Below are 9,026 nucleotides of genomic sequence, written 5' to 3'. Positions count from 1 at the left end.
CCTAAACCTAAAAGCTTTGCTTGTCCTCGAGCAAAATAAGAATAAAAAGGAAAAAGAGAGTAGAAGAAAAAGAGAATAGAGAAGATGTATGGAGAGAGGAGGATTCGGCCAAGTGGAGCTTTATTGTATGAATGGTCTGTGTATGAAGGGTAGGAAGAAAGGGTATTTATAGGAATGGGATAGGTTAAGGTTCAAATGAATGGGTGGGAATTGGGTGGTAATTTTTGAATTTGAAGTGGGTGGGGGTTGGTGGGAGTTATGATGGTTTTGAAAAGAGATATGGATGTGATTGGGTTAGGGTTAATAGGAAAGAGTATGTAGAGAGAAGAAGGTGGGGTAGGTAGAGATTCTGTGGGACCCACTAATCCTGGGGGACTAGGGAATTCGAGTTCTCTGCCCCCTTGTGGGTGTTGAACGCCCAGCTCCTGCTCCTGGCTGGCGTTCAACGATAGCTATGTGCTCCATATAGGGCTTTGAACGCCCAGTAGGGTGCTCTTTCCTGGCGTTTAATGCCAGGTCTGTGCCTCTGCTGGGGCGTTGAACACCTAGTCTCTGCCCTCTGGCTGGTGTTCAACGCCAGCAATGTGCTCCCTGGCTGGAGTTCAATGCCAGCAAGGTATTTGCTCTAGGGTGTGCTATTTCAAGTTCTGACTGTTTCTGTTTCTATTATAACTACTGCACATGATCACAAACTTAAACAAATATGAAAATTAAATTGATATAACTGAAATAAACTTAATGAAAAATAGAAATAACTTTAATTATGCTTGGGTTGCCTCCCAACAAGCGCTTCTTTAATTTCATTAGCTTGATGGTTAGCTCCTTACAGAGATGGATAGGGGCTCATATTCCTTACAGTGAACTTCTTTCCTATGCTCTCATGGACAAGTTCCACATGTTCCAGAGGCAGGATCTTGTTCACAATATGTAGAATGACTGGATTGTTAGTGAAGATAATTCTCAGGTCAGGAGAGAGGCCTTCAGTGGGGATCTTCTTGTCCCTTCAGCCTTTAGGTACTTTCTTCTTAGTACTAATGTTCTCAGTGCTTGAAATGGCTGTCTAACACCAAACTTAGAGTTGGTGTCTGGGGGCTCTGTATAGCTCTGCACTCAGAGAGAGGGTTGAAACACTAAGTATTGCACAACTGTCTCTTTTTTGTCAAAGGGAGAATCGGGGTTAAGCATCTTGAACAAGATGTGGTCCTCATATAATTGTAGAATCAGTTTTCCTTTTGCTACATCAATGATGGTATTGGCGGTGGCTAGGAAGGGTCTTCCAAGGATGATGGATTCATCCTCTTCCTCCCCAGTATCTAGGATTATGAAGTCAGCAGGGATGTAAAGGTCTTCAACCTTCACCAAGACATCCTCTACTCGACCATATGCCTTCTTCATTGACTTGTCTGCCATCTCTAGAGAGATTCTTGCAGCTTGTACCTCAAAGATTTCCAGCCTCTCTATTACAGAGAGAGGCATGAGGTTTATGCTTAACCCTAAGTCACACAGAGCCTTATTGGTACATGAAATCATGATCTCACACACTTTCTTCACAATTCCGCGTAGCTGACCAGCAAGTGCACTGGTTCGTCCAAGTAATACCTTACGTGAGTAAGGATCGATCCCACGGAGATTGTCGGCTTGAAGCAAGCTATGGTCATCTTGTAAATCTCAGTCAGGCAGATTCAAATGGTTATGGGATTTTTATAATTAAAAGACAGATAAAACATAAAATAGGATAGAGATACTTATGTAATTCATTGCTAGGAATTTCAGATAAGCGTATGGAGATGCTTTGTTCCTTTTGAATCCCTGCTTTCCTACTGCTTTCATCCAGTCATGCGTACTCCTTTCCATGGCAAGATGTATGTTGGGGATCACCGTTGTCAATGGCTACCGTCCGTCCTCTCAGAGAAAATGGTCCGGCTACGGGTTACGTAGGGCTAATCATCTGTCAGTTCTCACTTGTGTTGGAATAAGATCCAATGATCCTTTTGCGCACTGTCACTGCGCCTAGCACTCACGAGTTTGAAGCCCGTCACAGTCATCCCATCCCATATCCTACTCGGAATACCACAGACAAGGTTTAGACTTTTCGGATCTCAAGAATGCTGCCAATTGATTCTAGCTTATACCACGAAGACTCTGATCTCACAGAATGGAAGGCTCTGTTGTCAGGAGAGGCAACCATGCGTCGTGGACCAGGAGGCTAAGAGATATATATTCAAGCTTGTTTTCAGGTAGAACGGAAGTGGTTGTCAAGCACGCGTTCATAAGTGAGAATGGTGATCAGTCTCACTTGATCATCACATTCATCATGTTGAAGTGTGAATGAATATCTTAGGACAAGAATAAGCTTAAATTGAATAGAAAATAGTAGTAATTACATTAATTCATGAGGAACAGTAGAGCTCCATACCTTAATCTACGAGGTGTAGAAACTCCACCGTTGAAAATACATAAGTGATGAAGGTCCAGGCATGGCCGAATGGCCAGCCCCCTAGACGTGAACAAGAGATCAACAATGATACAAAGATAATCTCTAAAATGATCTAAAGATCTGTCGATATAAATACAATAGTAAAAGGTCCTATTTATAATGAACTAGTTACCTAGGGTTTACAGAAATAAGAAAATGATGCAGAAATCCACTTTCGGGGCCTACTTGGTGTGTGCTTGGGCTGAGCGTTGAAGCTTTCACATGCATAGGCTTTTCTTGGAGTTAAACGCCAGCTCTGGTGCCAGTTTGGGCGTTTAACTCCAGCTTTTATGCCAGTTCTGGTGTTTAACGCCAGAAAAGGGTCTCTGACTGGCGTTTTGACGCCAATTTGGGCCATCAAATCTCGAGAAAAGTATGGACTATTAAACATTGATGGAAAGACCAAGATGTCTACTTTCCAAAGAAATTGAGATCGTGCCAATTGGGATTTTGTAGCTTCAAAAAATTCATTTCGAGTGCAGGTAGGTCAGAATCCAACAGCATCTGCAGTGCTTTTTCAGCCTCTGAATCAGATTTTTACTCAGGTCTTTCATTTTCAGCCAGAAAATACCTGAAATCACAGAAAAACACACAAACTCATAGTAAAGTCCAAAAATGTGATTTTTGCATAAAAACTAATAATTATATACTAAAAACTAACTAAATCATACTAAAAACTACCTAAAAACAATGCCAAAAGCGTATAAATTATCCGATCATCACAACACCAAACTTAAATTGTTGCTTGTCCCCAAGCAAATAAAAAAAATAGAATAAAAAGAAGAGAATATATAATGAATTCCAAAATATCAATGAAGCTTAGCTCCAATTAGATGAGCGGGACTAGTAGCTTTTTGCTTCGAAACAGTTTTGGCATCTCACTTTATCCTTTAAAGTTCAGAATGATTGGCATCTCTAGGAATTTAGAATTAAGATAGTGTTATTGATTCTCCTAGTTCAGTATGTTGATTCTTGAACACAGCTACTTTATGAGTATTGGCCGTGACCCTAAGCACTTTGTTTTCCAATATTACCACTGGATACATAAATGCCACAGACACATAACTGGGTGAACCTTTTTAGATTATGACTCAGCTTTGCTAAAGTCCCCAGTTAGGGGTGTCCAGACTTCTTAAGCACACTCTTTTTGCTTTGGATCACGACTTTAACCACTCAGTCTCAAGCTTTTCACTTGGACTTTCATGCCACAAGCACATGGTTAGGGACAGCTTGATTTAGTCACTTAGGCCAGGATTTTATTCCTTTGGGCCCTCCTATCCATTAATGCTCAAAGCTTGGATCCTTTTTACCCTTGCCTTTTGGTTTTAAGGGCTATTGGCTTTTTCTGCTTGCTTTTTCTTTTTCTTTCTTTTTCTTTTTCTCCATTTTTTTTCGTAAGCTTTGTTATTCATTGCTTTTTCTTGCTTCAATAATCAATTTCATGATTTTTCAGATTGTCAATAACATTTGTCTTTGTTCATCATTCTTTCAAGAGCCAACAAATTTAACATTCATAAACTTCACTATCAAAAACATGCACTGTTCAAGCATTCATTCAAAAAACAAAAAGTATTGCCACCACATCAAAATAATTAAACTAATTTCAATATAAAATTTGAAATTCATGTACTTCTTGTTCTTTTGTAGTTAGGAACATTTTTCATTTAAAAAAGGTGAAGGATTCATGGAATTATTCATAGCTTCAAGACATAGACACTAGACACTAATGATCATGTAATGAAGCTAAAACATAGATAAAACATCAAGCATAGAAATCGAAAAATAGAAAAATATGAATAAGAAAATTAAAGAATGGGTCCACCTTAGTGATGGCGGCTAGTTCTCCTTCTTGAAGATCCTATGGAGTGCTTGAGCTCCTCAATGTCTCTTCCTTGCCTTTGTTGCTCTTCCCTCATGGCTATCTGATCCCATCTAATTTCATGGAGAATAATGGAGTGCTCTTGGTCCTCCATCTGTAGTTACTCTATATTGGAACTCAAATCTCCCAAAGAGGTGTTGAGTTTCTCCCAATAGTTGCATGGAGGAAAATGCATCCCTTGAGGCATCTCAGGGATTTCTTGATGAGGGACTTCATCATGCTCTTGTTGAGGTCCATGAGTGGGCTCTCTTGTTTGCTCCATCCTATTTTTAGTGATAGGCTTGTCCTCTTCAATGAGGATGTCTTCTCCTATGACAACTCTAGCTAAATTGCATAGGTGACAGATGAGATGAGGAAAGGCTAACCTTGCCAATGTGGAGGTTTTGTCAGCCACTTTGTAGAGTTCTAGAGATATGACCTCATGAGCTTCTACTTCCTCTCCCATCATGATGCTATGGATCATGATAGCCCGATCTACAGTCACTTCGGATCGGTTGCTAGTAGGAATGATGGAGCATTGGATGAATTCCAACCATCCTCTAGCCACGGGTTTAAGATCATGCCTTCTCAATTGAACCAGCTTGTCTTTGGAGTCTCTTTTCCACTAAGTTCCTTCCACACATATGTCCATGAGGACTTGGTCCAACCTTTGATCAAAGTTGACCCTTCTAGTGTAGGGGCGTGCCTCTCCTTGCATCATTGGAAAGTTGAATGCCAACCTTACATTTTCTGGACTGAAGTCTAATTATTTCCCCTGAACCATTGTAAGCCAATTCTTTGGGTTCGGGTTCACACTTTGATCATGGTTCTTAGTGATCCATCCATTAGCATAGAAATCTTGAACCATTAAGATTCCGACTTGTTGAATGGGGTTGGTGAGAACTTCCCAACCTCTTCTTCGGATCTCATGTCAGATCTCCAGATACTCATTCCTTTTGAGGATGTCTTCCTCTATGACAATCCAGCTAAATTGCATAGGTGAAAAATGAGATGAGGAAAGGCTAACCTTGCCAAAGTGGAGGACTTGCAGCCACCTTGTAGAGTTCTAGAGGTATGATCTCATGAACTTCCACTTCCTCCCTAATCCTGATACTATGGATCATGATGGCCCGATCCACAGTTACTTCGGATCGGTTGCTAGTAGAAATGATGGAGCGTTGGATGAACTCCAACCATCCTCTAGCCACAGGCTTAAGGTCCAGTCTTCTCAATTGAATCGGCTTGCCTCTTGAGTCTCTTTTCCATTGAGCTCCTTCTATACATATGTTTATGAGGACTTGGTCCAACCTTTGATCAAAGTTGACCCTTCTAGTGTAGGGGTATGCGTTTTCTTGCATCATTGGCAAGTTGAACGCCAACCTTACATTTTCCGGACTGAAATCTAAGTATTTCCCCCGAACCATTGTAAGCCAATTCTTTGGATTCGGGTTCATACTTTGATCATGGTTCCTAGTGATCCAAGCGTTTGCATAGAACTCTTGAACCATTAAGATTCTGACTTGTTGAATGGGGTTGGTGAAAACTTCCCAACCTCTTCTTCGGATCTCATGTCAGATCTCCAGATACTCAGTCCTTTTGAGCATGAAATGGACCTTAGGGATCACCTTCTTCTTGGCCACAACTTCATAGAAGTGGTCTTGATGGACCTTTGAGATAAATCTCTCCTTCTTCCATGTCTCGGAGGTGGAAGCTTTTGCCTTTTCTTTCCTCTTTCTAGAGGTTTCTCCGGCCTTAGTTGCCATAAATGGTTATGGAAAAATAAAAAGCAACACTTTTACCACACCAAACTTAAAAGGTTTGCTCGTCCTCGAGCAAAAGAAGAAAGAAGGGAGGAGAAGAAGAAGAAAATAGAGGAGATGGAGAGGTGTGAGTGGTTCGGCCAAGGGGGGAAAGGAGTTTTTATGATGTGTGAAAATGAAGGAGGGATGAGGGGTTTATATAGGAGTGGAAAGAGGGGTAGGGTTCGTGTGGGAAAGGATGTGAAGTTGAATGTTGAGGTAGGTAAGATTTTTGGGGAAAAGTGGGTGGATGTGAGTGGTGAAGAGATGATAGGAAAGAGAGATGGAGGTGATTGGTGAAGGGTATTTAAGGAAGGGTGTTATTAGAATGTGTGAAGAAGAGAGAGAGTGAGTTGAAGTAGGTAGAGATCCTGTGGGGTCCACAGATCCTGAGGTGTCAAGGATTTTCATCCCTGCACCATTTTGGCATGTAAACGCCCTCTGAATGCTAATCCTGGCGTTAAATGCCAGGTTGCTGCCTATTCTTGGCGTTAAACACCAGGTTGCTGCCCATTTCTGGTGTTAAACGCCAGTTTTTCTTCCCTTTCTGGCGTTTAAACGCCAGTCTAGTGCCCATTTCTGGCGTTATTCTGCTACTAAACGCTAGTAAGCTTCTCCTCCAGGGTGTGCTATTTTTAATGCTGTTTTTGAATTTGCTTTGATTTTTGTAATTGTTTTTGTGACTCCACATGATCATCAACCTAAAGAAAACATAAAATAACAATGGAAAATGGAAATTTAACATAGATAAATAAAAATTGGGTTGCCTCCTAATAAGCGCTTCTTTAATGTCAATAGCTTGAGAGTGAGCTCTCATGGAGCTTCACAGATATTCAGAGCATGGTTGGAGCCTCCCAACACCAAACTTAGAGTTTGAATGTGGGGGCTTTGGTAGACTCTGTATTGAGAGAAGCTTTTCATGCTTCCTCTCCATGGTCGCAGAGGGAGATCCTTGAGCCTTAACACAAGGTAGTCTTCATTCAATTGAAGGACTAACTCTCCTCTGTCCACATTAATTACAGCTCTTGCTGTGGCTAGGAAGGGTCTTCCAAGGATAATGGATTCATCCTCCTCCTTTCCAGTATCTAGGATTATAAAGTCAGCAGGGATGTAAAGGCCTTCAACCTTCACTAAGACATCCTCTACAAGTCCATAAGCCTGTTTCATGGATTTGTCTGCCATCTCTAGTGAGATTCTTGCAACTTGCACCTAAAAGATCCCTAGTTTCTCCATTACAGAAAGTGGCATGAAGTTTATACCTGACCCCAGATCACACAGAGTTTTCTCAAAGGTCATGGTGCCTATGGTGCAGGGTATTAAGAACTTTTCGGGATCCGGTTTCTTCTGAGGTAATTTCTGCCTAACCAACGTATTCAGTTCATTGATGAGCAAGGGAGGTTCATCCTCCCAAGTCTCATTACCAAATAACTTGGCATTCAGCTTCATGATTGCTCCTAGATATTTAGCAACTTATTCTTCAGTAATATCTTCATCCTCTTCAGATGAAGAATACTCATTAGAGCTCATGAATGGCAGAAGTAAGTTGAATGGAATCTTTATGATCTCTTTGTGAGCCTCAGATTCCTTTGGTTCCTCAATAGGGAACTCCTTTTTGTCCAAAGGACGTCCCATGAGGTCTTCCTCACTGGGATTCATGTCCTCCTCCTCCTCTGTACATTCGGCCACTTTGGTTATGTTGATGGCCTTGCACTCTCTTTTTGGGTTCTCTTTTGTATTGCTTGGGAGAGTACTAGGAGGAGTTTCAATAACTCTTTTACCTAGCTGACCCACTTGTGCCTCCAGATTTCTGATAGAGGACCATGCCTCATTCATGAAACTGAGAGTGGTCTTAGATAGCTCAGAGAGTATGGTTGCTAAGCTAGAGAGACTCTGCTCAAAGTTCTCTATCTGTTGCTGAGAAGATGATGGAAAAGGCTTGCTATTGCTAAACCTATTTCTCCTACCATTATTATTATTGAAGCCTTATTGAGGCTTCTGTTGGTCCTTCCATGAGAGATTCGGATGATTTTTTCATGAAGGATTGTAGGTGTTTCCATAGGGTTCTCCCATGTAATTCACCTCTTCCATTGCAGGGTTCTCAGGATCATAAGCTTCTTCTTCAAAAGACGCTTCTTTAGTACCGGATGCAGCTTACAATCCAGTCAGACTGTGAGAAATCATATTGACTTGCTGAGTCAATATTTTGTTCTGAGCTAATATGGCATTAAGAGTATCAACCTCAAGAACTCCTTTCTTCTGGCTTGTCCCATTATTCATAAGATTTCTCTCAGAAGTGTACATGAACTAGTTATTTACAACCATCTCAATGAGTTCCTGGGCTTCTGTAGGGGTTTTCTTTAGATGAAGAGATCCTCCAGTAGAGTTGCCCTATGACATCTTGGACAGTTCAGATAGACCATCATAGAATATACATAACATGCTCCATTCTGAAAGCATGTCAGAAGGACACCTTCTGATCAATTGCTTGTATCTTTCCCAAGCTTCATAAAGGGATTCACCATCCTTCTGTCTGAAGGTTTGGACTTCCACTCTAAGCTTGCTCATCTTTTGAGGTGGAAAGAATTTGGCCAGGAAAGCACTGACCAGCTTTTCCCAAGAGTTCAGGCTTTCCTTAGGTTGTGAGTCCAACCATGTCCTAGCTCTGTCTCTTACAGCAAAAAGGAAGAGCATAAGTTTGTAGACCTCGGGATCAACCCCATTGGACTTAATAGTATCACAGATTTGCAAGAATTCAGCTAAGAACTGATAAGGATCTTCCAATGGAAGTCCATGAAACTTGCAATTCTGCTGCATCAGAGAATCTAATTGAGGCTTAAGCTCTAAGTTGTTTGCTCCAATGGCAGGAATTGAGATGCTTCTTCCATAGAAGTTA

At 41.2% G+C, this 9,026-nt stretch overlaps 1 non-coding gene across 1 annotated transcript; it reads left to right on the top strand.

Annotated features, from left to right (window-relative positions):
- Positions 1-8,584: 8,584 nt before the first annotated feature.
- LOC127747040 (small nucleolar RNA R71) lies at positions 8,585-8,692 on the top strand. Its single transcript, XR_008008845.1, has one exon. It is a non-coding gene; the product is annotated as a small nucleolar RNA R71 (small nucleolar RNA).
- Positions 8,693-9,026: the final 334 nt, after the last annotated feature.

This window comes from Arachis duranensis, chromosome 4 (genome assembly GCF_000817695.3).
Source record: "Arachis duranensis cultivar V14167 chromosome 4, aradu.V14167.gnm2.J7QH, whole genome shotgun sequence".
NCBI classification, from domain to species: Eukaryota; Viridiplantae; Streptophyta; class Magnoliopsida; order Fabales; family Fabaceae; genus Arachis; species Arachis duranensis.
Note: the sequence above shows the minus strand (reverse complement) of the source record. Positions and strands in the feature narration are given on the sequence as shown.